General features: G+C 35.5%; 1 long non-coding RNA gene across 1 annotated transcript; it reads left to right on the plus strand.

Annotated features, from left to right (window-relative positions):
• The first annotated feature begins 2,862 nt into the window (after positions 1 to 2,862).
• Positions 2,863 to 15,577, plus strand: LOC126824887 (uncharacterized). Its single transcript, XR_007681669.2, has 4 exons — positions 2,863 to 3,074; positions 4,534 to 4,758; positions 12,241 to 12,399; positions 15,055 to 15,577. It is a non-coding gene; the product is annotated as an uncharacterized LOC126824887 (long non-coding RNA).
• Positions 15,578 to 18,119: the final 2,542 nt, after the last annotated feature.

Raw genomic sequence — 18,119 nt, forward strand, 5'->3', positions numbered from 1 at the left:
GCTCGAAATGGGACAAGTTCTGAACTCCGTATCATCCACAATCTTCGACATTGCAAACACAACTTATTGATCAAGTTAAAGGACCTAAATCGCTAATATTTGGGACCTAGAAATTGAAACAAATGGGTCGCAACGCATATAATAACGTAATATGAATGTATATAAACTGGGCAGAACCTGAAATGCCCCCCCAAAATTTCGGATTCGAATGACGTATGAGACCACCCAACCCGAACACACACACACCCACACCCAAACACACACACACACCCACGCACACAGAAAATTTGAAATGTTTGACGATAGTGGAAACCTAGCGTTAAAGGACAATATTGGTGCCAGTCATTATCACATGTGATAGAGCTGGTTAAACACATTCCAAATATAATTTTAACACAGAGATAACAGATACACGGCCGAATTTCTGCTCACTAATAATTCTTTCGAAGACCAAAAGTTGTTATATGGGACTGTAAGAGGATAATCGAATGTCATTAGATAAGAGAACACGAGAAAAATAGAAATAGTCCGTACATTCCCTTGTTTATATTCATTCTATATCTTATAAAAACATGGTAATGCACGGATTTTTTTCTGTTTTTCTTTAGTGTTCTCTTATCTAGTGGCAGTCAATTCTTTTTATGAGTTGTCAGATATCCTCTCACAGTCTCACACAACATCTTTTGGTCTTCGAGGGAATTATTAGTGAGCAGAAATTCGGCCGTGTATCTGTTATCACTCGTCACATCAGTCAGTTATATAGAGGGATGACTCGTGTTTTCCTTTGGCGTTCGTCACTTCCGATTCAAGAAACCTGTATTACTCAGTTATCGTAGCAATGATCTGTGTTACAATTATATTTGGAATGTGTTTAACCAGCTATATCACATGATAATGACTGGCACCAACATTGTCCTTTAAGACGGTTGTATTAACATCTTCTATTTCTGTGTAACTATTGTAACACCTCACTGGTTTGCACGGTTAAAATGAATAGTCAGATCTTGTATGCTCCTTAACGCCGTCACATGTGTAAAAATAAAATAGATATTCGAGTTATAGCTTCCTTGTTGAATACGTATGCCAATAATAATACGGTGTGTGAAATTATATACGTATGTATAACATCAACGATAAATAAATTCATTATTTATACATTCGGATTATGACGTAACTTTTAAATTTACTAATAACCAGAAGCCTTTTATGGAAGGTGTTTCACATTTCACCGGTGTCCTCTTGCCAAGATAAATCTAGAAATATCAGATAAATTTATACATAAAATACATAGGCGTACGAGCTCGATGAATGTTTGAAAATTTTAACTGTCGCAACCTCGTTTTCTTGCTATTCCAGTCCGTGAATACAACAACTTCAACGTGTTCCAATAAAGCCTACCTTGTGACTTATCCGCATCCCAAACAAACAATCAATCGTCGCGGGGTATGGGGACTCGCGTTCCACGAGAAAATTTTGAAAATTTAACCGCCGTAAATGCGTTTTTTCTGCAATTCCATTCCGTGAATTAAGCAACTTCAAAGTTTCCAATCGGATTGCAACCGAAATCCCACTCTATGCCGAGCTAAATTCCAACCATCCAATCAGACTGTTGCAGCTGCATTCACAAATAATAATCGATGCCCGAAAAATGTCGCACAAAGTAGAGTGGCTCCAGACAAAATGCTTTAATCCATAGTAAATTCAATACAAATTCGTGGTATTCAGTTAAAAGAAAAAGAAAATTAGTGTTTTATTAAATTTCGTGAATTTTATTTTGCCAACGAGACGAAATAATAATTTTTGTTTTCACTTTACCCACTGAAGTGACGAGTGATAAAAGATACACGGGGAATTTCTGCTCAATAATAATTCCTTCGAAGACCAAAAGTGTTTGTGTGAAACTGTAAGAGGATATCTGACATTTCAAAACAGAAATTGACTGTCACTGGAAAAGAGGAAACGAAAAAATATAGAAAGTCCGCACATTACCATGTTTTTATTAAGTATAGAATGAATAAAAACAAGGACTATTTCTATTTTTCTCGTGTTCTCGTAAATAAGTATGGAATGCTACTGAATCACACACGGTTCCTATACAGAAACCGGTTATTTGGGTAGCGATATATTGTAGTTTATATATTTATGATTTACTTATTTCTATAAATATTTGTTGTACATTGTCACACGTACTTTGAGGCCTGCTACTGTTATATAAATAATAATAATAAAAAGTGTGTGTCCGTAAAAGCTTCTGATAACGAAAGCGATCTAACTGTTTGATAGCATAAGGAATCCTTTCAGATATAAAGCTGCTGTTATGTCTCTTTCTTTTCCTTTCGAGCGATGGTAGTGGTAGACGCAATTCTACTCTGGCTATACAATTATGGGACTCCTTGGCAGCAATCGCATACTACAGACTTTTCGTATCCGGGTATTGATTTGAAGGTGTTATATATAATATAATATACTAGTAAGATATTATTATATACACACTTTTTGGACAGAAATCAACAATGAAAACAAGACTGGATTTCACCATTGTCATATTAACATGGATTAGCTGTATCCATAATACAGGTATGAACTTTTTGTTTTAATTATTTAAGTCAACATTTTAAAAAATATGTATATTTTGAAGCCACATCAGTACCAGGTTTTTCGCAAAAATTAAGCATAACCTCCCCCGTGCGCGACATTCAGCTTTACTATAATAACACATAAGTTGGGTAATACAGAAATAGATCTGCGATGATAGAAGACACAAACACGTATTTATATTTATACAAAATAAATAATAAAATAAAAATAATGCTTATAGTTATGTTTGTATTATTTTCTTTCTCCAGGTGCCAACTGCTTTGACTTACACAACAAAACCAGAACGTATACAGATCAAATGCAAACGGGGATCTCGACATTATTCGAATGTTTGGAGTTTTGTGTATTTAATGTATGTGATGGTGTTACATTTAAGCATTCAACCGGCATATGCTACAAGGAAAATGGTAATTCCAGTACCTATACCTGCAACGATTGTATATACTTTTCTAAAAGGACTCAATGTACTGGAATGGGTATGGTAAAAACTTGCTGTATAATATTACCTTTAACTTTGATTTGTTGCGAATTAATGAAATAAAATGCAATGTAGTTTAACGTCTTTCCAGAAACTCCATTCCGGGCCTGTATGGCATGTACTGTATGACGAGAAAAAAATTCGTAATCACTCATTTGTCTAATTCCCGGGAATATGCATTTTTAAAGTTCAATATTTTTATATAATATGACATTATAACTGTATCATTGCCATTTCTCAACCTTGGCAGTTTCTTCTAATGCTCTTCTTTACAGTCAATTAATTGTATTCTTTATTTGTCCAAATTTAAATAATTAAGTTCTTTAGTGGACTCCTTTCCGTTATCATTTTGTTCGCCCGCATTTCAGTATGGGCGTATTATCTCTCCACCCTTTCCGTCGGTCCGTCTTTGACTGTTTCTTTTCCAATTTGGTTTGAAGCATTATGGTCATGAGAGGGAAACATTATCAATTGTAGGCGTTCTGCTATTTTCCGTTCTGGACCGCGATGGAAACTACATTTTTTTTTTCAAATTTTGTTAGAAACGTTGCGGTCATGAGTGGATGAATCCTATCGAATTTCAGTCAGCTTTCCACGACTTTCCGTTCCGACATTATCCCCCTTTTGCCGGAAACCTTATGAACACTATATAAGCTACAGTTTTTAACAGATTGGCTTGTGAAAGCGATAGAGGCTTTAGTTTTTAACGGATTGTTTTCAATGAAGCATTGTGGTGTATAGATATCCAACGTTCTGCGACCGTTCGTACCAGGTTTCTGCGACTTTCCTGTCTGGAGTTACAAAAAACCTACAGTTTTCGACGGGTTCTTTTCAAATGTTGTGTGAAGCACTGTGGTCATGACAGGACAAACCCTATCGATATTCGGCGTTCTATGAAATTCTGTTATCCCCACTTTACTGAAAAACTTGTGAAAACGATAGAGGCTATATTTTTTTAACGAAATTTTTTCAATGTTGGTTGTACGCGTTTGGGTCTCGAGAGAATATATCGTATTGATTTTCAGATTTTCATAACTTTCCGTTCTGGAGCAAACCCCCCCCCCCCCCCCAAAATGTTTTGTTTAAATTTGGTGTGATTGAAGCATTAGGGGGACGAGGGGAAGACCGCTATCGATATTCAGCGTTCTGCGACTTTCCTTTTCAGAGTTGCCCCCCCCCCCTTCTGTCGAAAACCATGTGGACGCGATAGAGGCTGCAGTTATTTGACGGATTTGGTGTGAAGCACCGTGGACATGAGAGTACAAACCCTATCCATTTTCAGTGTACCATGACTTTCAAATTGGCTGGAAGCAATGGGCCCATAAAAGGAGGAACCGTAGAGATTAGATTTCTTCGAGGTTCCTAGTTCAAATTAGCTCAACATCTAATTTTTCCTTTTGGATATGCTGCAGTTGACTATCTTAATATTTTACATTATTTTTAATGTTTTGAAATAGATTATACAAGTCTGACAAGATGCCCCTATATAAAAGGCAATGGTGGAACACCACTTATTGGACTAAATTCAATAAAAGAGTGTGGTTCCGTATGTTCAGTAACATCGTCGTGCTTATCAATAACCTGGGATAACGGACAATGTTATTTGTTTCATGTACAGCCTAGCAGCTGGAGCAATCATCAAAGTTTTGCATACTTAACTAAAGAAACTACATGTGATTTAAGTAAGTATATTATGTTGAATTATGAAATTATATTTTATGAACGAGTGATGTATTACGCCATATAGTATGCCCGTTAAATTTAAGAACTGGCATACCCAATGACTTCGTTTTTTATTTCTTGGGATCTTTTGAAAAGCTGGAAATTTTTGTTTATTTTCCTAGAAAATCTTTAGTTTATTCTACCAGATGTGACTCCTTGTACTAGCTTTACTCCCTTATGAAAATACAACTCGGATTTTGCGATCAGAAAATCTAGATAAAAGCTTTCTTTAATTTCAGCATACACGTAAATTTTGCTTCACAGGGCAGCATAATTTATTATAATTGGAACCACCAAAGGTCTTAATCTGACCCTATTTAAGACAACGTTAAACCCATACGAAATTACTTTGTATACATTATTATTATTTTCACATGATAGGCACATAATCAACACTGTATGCCATCTGATGGCTTAAATATTGTGTAGCTTAGACAGTACCTTAAACATACATTATGCAAGAGCTAAATCTGCCTATTGCAGGTCTTTCTTTAGGCCTGAAATGTTTTCTAAAGTATTAATTAGACATTAATTAACTGATCCAGGCCTTAATCAACTCTCGATGGCATCAGATTTCTCCGATATTAAATAGATTAGAATGGTTCAGCGATACTTTGATTTAATCAAATATGGAGGACCGAGACTTGGCTTCGATCAACCAGTACGGTGGTTGAAATTATTGCACACGTCTGTCAAACATTCAAAGGCTAATATCTTCGCTTGCAATAGAGTAATTTGAATGAAATTTTCAAATTATTCATTTTACATCCTTTACTTTCGAACTATTATAGCAAGAATGGCTAGTTCTTTATCTAAATCTTACATAATGTATTTTTAAATGACCGACCATGCCGAAAATGCATGGCGCCACTCACGGAGCATGACAATAGACAGTTCCTTGACAGTTCCTATTCCTTCCTATATAGCTGCAATATGAAAATACCGCTCATCCCCACCTCTGATCTAAGCCTATTTTGGAATCCTTATCGACTATTCATCACCGTGGTTTACATTTGTTTGCCAAAGGAATCATTTCTTGCCACGGCTGACACACATTTATCATAATTCAACACAATTAAAAACATACACAAAATACGTTTGAACTGATCAGCCATTACGACACTCCAACATGCGCAGACCGCATGTTTATTTAGCCGCTAAATTCTACTTCAAAATAGTGTTGAATATTTATAAATATGTGTCAGATATGTTGAGAAATGATTCCTTTTGCGAAAAATAAAGAATCACGGTGAAAAATAGAAGGTAAGGGTCCTATAATAGCCTGAGAACAGAGGTGGGGAAGAGCGGTATTTAACCGTATTTTCATATTGGCGCTATAAGGGATAACAATTGATATCGTCCGATCGGAGACATTTCCTAAATAAGGAACTAGACAATATAGTAACATGTACAGTTTTCTATTCTATGTATTAAAAGTCTTACTTGGATTAAAAGTAATACAAATTTGATTACCTCCGCTGTCTAAACCAAGTAGCCATCATAACTTCGTTCGAGTAAAATAACTTTGACTGAAATTTTCAATATCTTTTTCATTATCTTTTTTTGAACTAGGCCAGTCTTTTCTCTAAATATCGCATAAAACCTCTTATAGCAATTAACTGAAACCTGGCCGTTCATCGCAGTATATCTCTAGCAAATTTATAGTCAATAATAAAAAAGAAAACATTGTATTCTGTGCATTATAGAAAATTTTCAAATCATTAAAATTAACTGTCATGCGAAGACATTTTTGTTCTTCACTAAGATAAAATTTTACATGAAGATGCAATTAAGACAGACAATGAATAGGAGTATTAACGTAGTTAATATAAGCGATTAACAAACAAAATACGATTAACGTAAAAAAACAACCTGTTCATAGAAAACAGAATGTCGATTTCCCACTAAACAATTTCGAACAAAAGGGATTTATGTTTCGTACTTCTAATTATGTTCATAAATCCCTTTTGTTCGAAATGGTTTAGTGGGAAATCAACATTCTGTTTTCTATGAACAGATTTTTTTTTAATTGATTGTCTTTGTTTTGTTTATCGCTTATATATATTTAAGAATCAATTAGGTACATTGCAGCTAATGTTTGTGAGAACAATTGGTAGATTCATTTGCGTGCTTGTCATCTCCGTCTTCTATATAATGCCAAAGTTATTTTAGATCTCCATTGTTACTGTAAATTATCGATACGAACGATATTTCCTGTATAATAGTACCACCATTAGGAAATTAAATTCAAGGCAATTCAAAATATCCTTTGTTTCAGTATGGGCGTCTGTACTGCATGACGTATTGATTTAATTAACCTTAAACCTGGGCAACAACATCAGACGAAGTATTTGTTTAAATGAACACGTAGTGCTTGAATTTACAGTCTACCTATTGAAGATACCACATTCCACACGAATAATCATAGGCGTACGGGCCCGATGGATGTTGGCAGTGTTGGGTGGGGATGTGGTGGGGGAGACCTGAAATGTCCGAAAAACTTCATGTTACAGGCGGCGAATACAGCAATTCCAATGTGGTCCAATATAGTCAATTTACATAGGCACTTGAAGGGACTAAAATAATAATTCTTACTATTGCTTCACGGGAGGTGTTAGAACTAGTGAGTATTGTGAAATGATAGCAGACGAAATGTCGTCAACAAGTCAAAACCATATAAGGCGGCTGATACACATTGTTATTACTGTAGTATATAGTCAAGCAATAGTAAGGAGTTTTATTATAATCCACGTAAGTGCCTGTTTCAAATTGGTACAAATTCGCGGTATTCAATCAAAGAAACGTAAAAGTGTTTTATTAGATTTCGGGCACTTGTTTTGCTTGAGAGAGTTTAACAAGTTTAACATCCACTTGACACAAACCAGGTCATTTTGGGACTGACATCAATTTTATTTCAATAACTCGCCCGCGCGTAGGGGGTCCCTAGCAGTGGGAGCAAACCGGAGGACCTGGCCGGGGAATCGAAACCACGTACACCAGCTGACTCATGGACAGACCTTATGGTACAACGCACACGCGCTAACCATTCGGCCAACCCCCTTGTGATAATGAGGGAAGGGTCAATATTAATATAATTTTATTAATATTTACACGTCCCTCATTATTGATATGTCTTAACGTTTTAGAATTTATATTAAACTGAATGTATACCTAATAACAATCCAAGTCACTTAAGGCTCCATGATTGAAAATTGGTATTAAATTGTTACATTTGTAATTTTCGTTGTTAAGGGCTGTTTATACTGAGCGCGAGGTCAAAGTGTATAATCGTCATAGAAGAAGCCACTTAAAGAAAATCGTCATAGTGTCAATTTCGAATTTCTGCGCCTATCAGTACGGACGATAATTCGCGCCGAAAGTCGCAGTGGTCAATGTCCGCATTTAGGTATGCGCAAAGTATAAATTGGCCTTGTAAAAGTGATCACATGTAAAGCTACATGTATGTTATGTTTCTTATTTTTAATAAATGCACCAGTTCAAAGGAAAATTGGTATTACATGTGTACATTGTCATTTTCATACCTTTCTTTAGTAGAGTTTGTTGTTCATTCAGTGTGTAAAGACAGTATGTAAATTCCGCCATGACCAGAAAACATTGCATATTGAAATGAATTGAAATGGGGTTTACGTTACGTTCTATCTTTTCTGCGGCAGCCGGGCAAATGAAGACGGACATAACAAATTAATTGGTTTTTAGTCCGATGTTATGTCGGTCGAGAACACGACCAGGTGATGTTCAACAAGTAATATGTGCGGGCAAGCATTTTGTAATGCTTCGTGAAATAAATATTCATATTATACAATCTTTTACTCTCATCTGTGTACAATTTAGTGGCTTGTAGCACGGGAGCTACATCTTTCATATCAGCAGAATCAAACCAAAGCAGTGCCTTTTCACCGTTGATCGCCGATTGTCTTCATACGACTGCCGATTATCGCCATCCATTACTACCGTGTTTCGTTTTTTTTAAATCACCCTCGTTCCTAATATATTATTTTAGTTAATAATCATCATTATCGTGTTTGTGACAAAATCGAACGTTCACGCGTGCTCGATAGCCGATGGGAAGGGGCATAACTTTTGAATAAATTTGAAGGGATCAGACCACCGGGATTCTTATGTATGCAGTCAAACTGATCAGCAGTAATGTTCGTTTGGTCGCGACTATCACTGAAACCTCTAAAACATTTTTTTTTAAATTATTACGAAAACAAATAAATGTGGATGAAAACTATTTAGTGTACATAAATACATAGAATAGTACGCGAAGGCGTAAAATAAGTAATAGTCACCAATTCTGTAGACTGTGTTACACATCCGATGTAAACAACGCACGTGCTATCGAGGCGGTATGATCTGACGTCAAACGTGCATGTACTTTTACAAATTAAATTCTAAAACAATAGAATAGTTCGCGACGGCTTAGTAAAAGACATTAATTCAGCCCGGGCCAGTTTATTTTACAGGTTCGATGTAAACAACGCACGTGATATCGAGGCTGTATGATCTGACGTCAGACGTACATACTGCTCGAGAACATCTACTACAGAGTTAAAAGAAGGTCTTAGAATTATGACTGCGAAACAGATTGGTATGCAGTAATTAGTAGCCGGGCTGACATAGCTAGCTTTCATATCATCACAATTTAAACATACATTACGCTAAAGCTAAATCTGCCTATTGCGGGTCTTTCTTTAGGCCTGAAATGTTATATAAACTATTAATTAGACATTAATTAACTTATCCAAACCTAGCTACCAGAACGTAACTAAAAACGTTGAGATATACTGACGTGCTTGTTTTTAGCTACGATTGGGTGCCTTTAGTTCCAAGTGGCAAGCTCAATTTCTTTATTAATGCATGTAACACCTTAAAAATATATTTGTAAGATAATTTTATACAATTATGACTAATTAAACTTACAGAGGCCAATGTAGTGGCACAACTATCGCTTAACTCCAAATATTCGCGTTTAAATTAATGAAGCGTTGTATTTATCCGACATACACCGCCATCGCAGTCCATTCATATTTACGATGCTTTAGACATGCGCTAACCCTACATGCCCCTTTTACCATAAAGCAAAAACATCCTTCTTGCCATTTATTATCTATGGAAGGGTATCGCTGCCAATATTAAATGCTCTGCTACAATGTCGTTTCCATTGATTATATTAAGTACAATGTACAAAGCCCTAATACCGATAATGATAAAGTCAAAACACCTCTAAGGCAAGAGTTAAACGTAAAACGTCAAATGTTAAGTGTTAAATGACAAATGTTTTGTGGGAAAATGCTTTTTTTGACGTGTCTACATTTTACATTTCTCTCATTACATTTTACATTTGCGCTCTGCCACATCCCATTTGTCCTTCACGCTTTCTACTTGGCAACTTTCGCCCAGCATCAACTTGCATATGCAAATGTAGGATATCACGTGACTTATTAACATATATGGAAACCCGGCACAAGCACACTATAATAAGGATATTCACCTCACGACAAAAGAAATCAAGCTGGCACACCATAAGAAAGTATCTAGACGACCGTGCGTAATTTTTAATGTGCCAGGAAATAATTGATAGATTCAAACAGCCAAAAAAACATACTTTCCCGTAATTTATAACACAATAACTGGAATTTCGTATTAATACCCGTATTTTTAACACCCCCACTCTTTCCGATCTCTCTATAACCAGAGTTAAGTAGCTTACTTTGATCCATTACAAAACCCCAACAATATATAAGCATTGTGCCCAACAAATAAATAATATATTTAAAGAGAGGAATGACTATACATCTTTTAGTATGAACATATAGAATTTTTGATTAAGCCCTGTATCTTTATTTTAGTTTAGTTTAGTTTAGCCCCCCCCCCTTCCTTCACTTCAACTTAATCTTATTTTGTAAAGTTAAGCAAATATGAATGTGCCAGAAAATTATTTGCATATTTGAAAAGAGCAATCAGTGATACTTAACATGGTATCTGGAATTTTGTATTTAGACCAGTATTTTTACTTGAATATCCCTTTAATAGTGTGGTATTTATTGGATTTAAATTAAGAAAATACGATTGTACCATAAAACTATTTACATATTTACAAACAGAAATGAATGTGCTTTTCACTAATATGTAACATGATACCTGAAATTTCGTATTTGGACATTGCACAGCCCCCCCCCCCCCCGTAATCATCATAAAGTGCCATCCTTGTTCTGGCTTATAGTGTGCCAGGTTTCCGTATATGTTAATAAGTCCCGTGATATCCTACATTTGCATATGCAAGTTGATGCTGTGCGAAACATGCTATGTAGAAAGCGTGAAGGACAAATGGGATGTGGCAGAGAGCAAATGTAAAATCTAATGAGAGAAATGTAAAATGTAGACACGTCAAATAAAGCATTTTCCCTCAAACGTTTGAAGATAGCTATTCCATGGGGGGGGGGGTAGAATAACAAGGGAAGTAATTGTGTTATTATTTCCGGGGTCAATGATTTTAAGTGTGAGAATGATACCTATGATCGTATAATAGTGAGTTGACACCTATTGAGCTAAAGACATAGATATAATTATGTTTTGACTTGCTTAGAAAATATGAAATTAAAATTCTTGCTCTAAGATTTCTTTTTTTGCCAAAATAACACATATGGCACGAGAAACGTCCATTTGAAAAAAATCTGCGGTGAATACCACCATAACTAAATCTCTTTCTTTCTGTATATACATTAGTGGATTGATCCAGAAGTGTTGCTGCGAACCTCTTACCATATTCCTGAAGCAATGGGCAGAGCAATCCCTCTCTAGCCATTGCTGTACTGAGAGAGAAATCTTGAGTTTTTGACTGAGTGTATCTATTTTGATCCTCCTATCAAATCTCAAATGATTACAGTAGAATCTGTATTCAACAGACACCCAAGGAAATTTTCATGACAGACCCCGTGGATGCATCGGGAGCAAACATCGATACTCGCATCGGTAAATTGGGCCGTCGCTGAAGATCGCTATTGGAACGAAATTTTTTTGACTCAAATTAGGCTAGCCTGGATCATCATTACTAAAGTTGGTTCTATAATGAACATAGTCTCGATTATCCATTTTTACGTTAAATTACGTTAAATATATTATTTATCTTGAAACGTCAATTCTCTTTGCAACAGTCATAATTTTACTACAGATGCTTACCCCGAATTGTGTTACTGATACCCAATTACATCTACATAGACTCGACAAGGGATACAATTTCTCATTCAATGAGGTAGGGATTTATAACCAACGCAGCCAGAATGCGGATCAAATATGCAATCGTTTTGCTTCCAGGTCTAGCTCTTTAATTTCAAAAGATATGTACTTGTATTGTCAATAGCATTGTATCGTAGTTTTCCTATATTACCTCATTAAATTCTATTTTCTTCATCTTACAGCTACTGCTCAACCTGAAACAACGCCGACTACTACAGGTGTCATGACCGAGTCAATGTCCACGACAGAACTGTCTGAAACAACAACTGGTACCCCGACAGCTTCCATGACAACAGTTGTCACCGAAACAACAACCGAACAGCCAGTAATAATTGGCACAGGTAAAAGTTTAAACACGTCCAACGCTTTGAAAGAAATCATGGGGTGCAGCACTGCTGTGGTGAACGACAAGTCGCAAGCATTATAACCCTGCTTATTTAAAATTGCCAGAGAATATTTGTAAGTCTGTGATATTGTTCAGTCGAGCAATTCATTCCAGAAATAAGAGTATATTATTGTGTTGGGATCTGAAGTCGGTAAATGAACCTTTGAATATTTGGACTGACCTACTCTCAGTCTGAGATGACGTGTCAAGGACTTCGCCACTGGGGTGGATACATAAAAGATTTCAACTCTGTATTCGTGTCCATATTTGTAGTAGGAATAAATTTATATCAAGTTAGTAGGTAGTGTAAATGGGTGTTTACACACGTGCATATTAGCACCATGTGTAAATAGAGTTACACACGCGCCTTTGTATAAGTGTCCTGAAATGAAATGAAATAGGCTCAACGTCCTACCGTCCTCGTGTGTGTGGAGGGATTGGAAGAATGGTTAGCGCGTGTGAGCTGTATCATAAGGTCTGTCATTGAGTCAACTGGCATGGTTTCGATTCCCCGGTTGTACGTGACAAGGAGTAGGATCGCCTGTCCAACCACGTGGGTTTTCTCCTCGTCCTCCGGTTTCCTCCCACTGCTAAAGACCCCTACGCACAAGGGAATTATTGAAATTGTGTCGACTGGACCTTAAACCACATTTCTCCATCTCTCCCTACTGTTCTGCTTCGATCCGTATATGAAAACAGCGATACGTGATGCAGTGCTATGAGAAATCGTTTCCCAAGTTGCGGCCCTACGGCCTACTCAACTGCCATAAGATCTTTCACGTGCACGCCATTGGGTACACAGGGTCTTGATTTGTCGTGCCATCTGTCCTGTACCATTGATAAGGGGGGACCACGCTAGAAAATCACGATGAAATTTCTTCGCAAACGCAGGGATCAAACGCGTGACCTCCAGCTTAGTGAGCCAAGACCTTCCCCACTAAACCAACGCGACACCCTTACAGATTGCAACAAGCACGTTTATGAGGCAGCCTTAGTTGATAAAGAATTGTCGTATAATTGTCGTATTAGTATAAGCCCAATATTAAAAATTTCCATCGTAGATTTGTTTTTAAATCCATTTTAGTTTAATTTACACTTTTTACGATTGCCTTTTAGGCTGTTAGGATGTCATAAATTTATCAGGAGCCTCTCTGTGTATACTTTCGTATTATCCTGTAATTATTTCTGGATATGTATTTCTACTATACGGTGGCTTTACAGTGAATGAGGTTGTAAATGAAACTACACTACAAAGACAATATTTCATGGCTTTATTTTAAAGAATAGAAAACTTCCTGGGTTATTAATTTTTAATATTGCTTATCCAAAATAATAATCTACAAAAGCGAAAATATACTAATTATATTGGTTGGGCTCAGTCTAGTTTAGTGCTTTAGTTTCAGATTATATTATGGATGTGATGAATTATATAGATAATAATAATAATAATAATAATACATTCTATATAGCGCATTCTAAACATAATTTACACAGTAAAAAAACAAAAACATAAAAATTTAAACAGTAAAAAGCATGGCACATTTTCAACGCGCTTTACAAAAAATAATATTTAAAATAAGATTGTTACAGACAAATAAAACTACATAAGACAAAAGATACAGGCCGTTTAAATAAACAATATAATACGGGAAGAGACTGGTTGTAAATCTGTGTCACTTACGCAACCACATCCACTCCATACACAATATGGTCAATTATTGTGGGAATATCCCAAAGGAGTAATTAAGGATGCTTTAGGTAAGATTAGAGAAAGAGCTGGCAATTCTCCCTATAATAATTAAAAATAGATAAGGGAATATATTGAAAATGTCAGTCAAATTAGTCCATTCTTAGTGGAGTTATCGTCGTTTGCAGAACAGTGTAGCATCGATTGTTATTACCGCCGTTGTTACGGTAATAAACAGTATCTAGAATATCTATTTTTGAATTAAATCATTAACTGCCAATTGTATTTAAATCTCTTAAAAATCAAAACCATCCAAAGTTCTAGAAAGTTGATTATGGACCTGTCACGTAAATAAATGTCTAATTAAACATGCATTATGCAAAAACTAAATCTGCCTACAGCGGGTCTTTCTTAAAGCCTTAAATGTTATCTAAATTATTAATTAGACAATAATTAACTTGTCAAGACCATTATCAACTCTCGATGTCATCGTTAGCCACCGATATTTAGTGGATTTGAATACGTTTTGTGATGGATGATTTAACGGATGAATAAATAATCAAGACTTTGTTTATTATCGTACCAACGTTAGTAATAAGGATCGAACCTATCCTTAAATTGAATCGCTAATATCTCCGTTCTGAATGAAACAATTTGACTGCAAATATCAGCATATTTTTTAAAAATTATTTATTGTCTAACTATTATAGCTCTTTGTCTCATCTTACCTAATACCCCTTTAATGATTTATATAACATTTGAGGCCAAACTAAAGATCTACATTGGACAGATTTAGCTCTTGAATAAGGCATATTTAATAAATGCAAAAAAATACAACTTTTTATTTGGTTTCACTCAATTCTCCTTTCCTGAGTACGATTGTTTTTAATTTTTTAACATTTTTTGATATATTTTTTTTTTCAGTTGTGGAAGGATATTTTAAACACCAATCGACAGTAGTAAATAAACAAGGAAGTTTGTTAATAAAGAGAAGTCGCGTCTATTGTGCTAGCCAATGTTTGAAGGACAGTGGGTGTAATGGATTTAATTATGACACTAATAATAGACTGTGTATTTTAAAAAACACTGGATTTGACTATAAACAAATACAGCGTGCCACTTAGGCCAGTATTTTTCACCGACAGCTCGCTAATAATCTTTCGGCCAGGAACACTAGTGTCCTTCACCGTGATATTTAATTAAAAATTTTCATCTTTATGAAACACAATAGTATGGGCTATGTGCTCAGTCTCCGCCAACACTCTATTGGGCTGTTTATTTTGTCTCAACTCTGTTTTGTCACCTGGGGTTCCTCAAGGTTATGTTCTTGGTCCGATTTTATTTACCCTTTATACGTCACCATTAGATGATATTGCCAGAAAATATGGTCCCAGCTTTCATGTGTATGCCAATGATTCTCAGTTATATATTCCATTTACACCTAATTATCCATCTTCTTTCAATTTATCAAAATTACAACTGTATTAGTGAAATGGATGTCAAAGAACTTTCTAAAATTGAATGATGATAAAACCGAATATTTGTTATTATACTCACGGCATTAATAAAATAAATTTGCACATGATAACTCCCACCCTCCTGTTGTAATTGTGATATATTTCCATCTTATTCTGCTCGTATTATTGGCGCAATCTTTGAAAGTTTTATGCTTGTTAATTCTATGGTCACTTCTCGATTAGATAACTTTAATTCACTTTTAGTTGGTTTACTTTTAAAGCTTATAGATAAATAAAAAAAGTACAGAATACTGCAGCTAGACTTGGACGCACTATAAATATGTTGTAATAATAATAATAGTAATTATAATAGCTCTTACCTCAATCAAATCTAAAAGATATTCATATAGTCAACACAAGTGTTACTCTAGCTATAATTTTTGTTCATAGAAGCATGTTCGTTTTTTTTAAAATTATGAACGAGAATAGGAAAGTTAGATTACCCGTTTTGGGTTAACAATTTACTGAGTGTTAAACTAATTTTCTAAATATGTATTTTTTTTCTTTTTCTGCATTATATCATTACTTGGAATTAAAAGACCAGGGTTTATTATACAAAACCCAAAACACCAATTATTGAAAACCAGTGAATCATTAAGTGAAAACCACCCTGTTCTGGTACCTCCATCTTGTAGTTTTATTCCCTATTAGGGAAAACGGCTGCACCTTTAAATGCCATCTAAATACCGTGGACATTTTATTTTTTTAATTACATGTTAAATCATCAATTTGAGACCATTTTGTTAGACATGTTAGGAATAGTGTTACCTTAGGGTAAATAGTTCCTGCTATATAACTGCTTTCGGGGGGGGGGGGGCATTTCATTTGTGTCATTTATCATTGCAGCAAAGATCTAGAAGACCATATTGAACCCACATTTATATGTTAAAAGTATTTGGTCTTGTCACAGGTATCTTCTGCAAGATATTCAGATTTTACCAATTCAATGTGTTACCAATTGCAATATAGCAACTCTAAACCTCATTGTTAATTCGCAACTCCAAAGTTTGTCCGATTGGCAGAGGAAAGTTTCGTGTGCAGTTTCCGGTCTTAATTATGGCGTCTCTTGTTTGACCCGTTGTTTAATAGTAGTATAATAAAGTGTACCTTAAATTTGCAGCAGATTCTTGGTTGCATTCATTGCCATGGTAACACTTGACGGCTATTTGGCATCCACTTGGATCACTTTGTCCTGCTCAGATTTTGATATATAATTTTTACCCAACCAAGATCTACAGGAAAGAGTGTAGTGATGGATTATTATTATATCATCTTTGTATATGGCTTGTTTTTTATGTGGGGGTTGGGTGGCTGAATGGTTAGTGTGCGCGCGCGCTGTATCATAAAGTCTGTCATTGAGTCGACTAGCGTGGTTTCGAATCCCCGGTTGTACGTGACAAGGAGTAGGGTCGCCTGTCCAACCTCGTGGGTTTTCTCCCGGTCCTCCGGTTTCCTCCCACTGCTAAAGACCCCTACGCGCAAGCGAATTATTGAAATAAAATTAAACCATATGTTAGTCCCGAAATGACCTAGTTTGTGTCGAGTGGACGTTAAACCCCATCTCTCTCTCTCTCTCTGTTTTTTATGTGTGCAAGACGAAGGGTCAGATATTGTCTATGATCCAAGTACACATGGATTAATCTTTCAGAAAGTCCTAATCGTATAACGATTTTTAAAATATTTAGATCAGAAAATGTTACTTTTAATATTCATACAGGACTTAGATCTTTTGACAAGATAAAATTTATATGAGGGAAACACGCCTGAGCGACTAACTCAATTTACTTAAAATGAGGACTTGGATCACTTGACTTTTAAGCCGTCCAGTTATGTTATTGTGTGACCTTGAATTGTGACAGTTATACTTAAGTAACAGGATCTTTACATCTACTCTGACGTATAGTGTGTGATAGTTTATAGCTAAAGTGTCATTCCCCGAGATTTGTTTCCTCTTCTATTCAATAATAGGCTGCACTTTGTCTTCATTTTTAGCCGAATCGTGTAAATCGGTCAACAGGATGTATAATATAGATTGTGCCCCAACTGAGTTTATACCTACTGTAACGACATAAAAAATGTGTTAAAACACGGGTTCATGCTATTTACATAGCATCTGATGTATTTAAAGACCCATTTGCAATTTAACATTTCTTATCAAATATTATTATATAATTATCTTAATCCTAAGCTTGTATAAATGTTCCATATTCTAGCTGTAACTTTAGTATCGTGACCGTTAATCGTTTTGGACACTTGTTTATTAAAAGTAAAATTTTAACTATTTGTCTGACTTTTCGTCGTTAGTGTTTGAATAAGCTACAACCCCCAGAAAACTGCACTACGTCTCTATGACCGACATAAGTCACATGAATTTCATGTTCTAAACATCCCTTCGTCCCATTAACATTAATATATTAAAATTTATTTTATCGGCCAAATTATTTCTTCTGTAAGATACGCGTTGAATTATAC

The sequence above is a fragment of the Patella vulgata genome, chromosome 6 (assembly GCF_932274485.2).
Source record: "Patella vulgata chromosome 6, xgPatVulg1.2, whole genome shotgun sequence".
Lineage (NCBI taxonomy): Eukaryota > Metazoa > Mollusca > Gastropoda > Patellidae > Patella > Patella vulgata.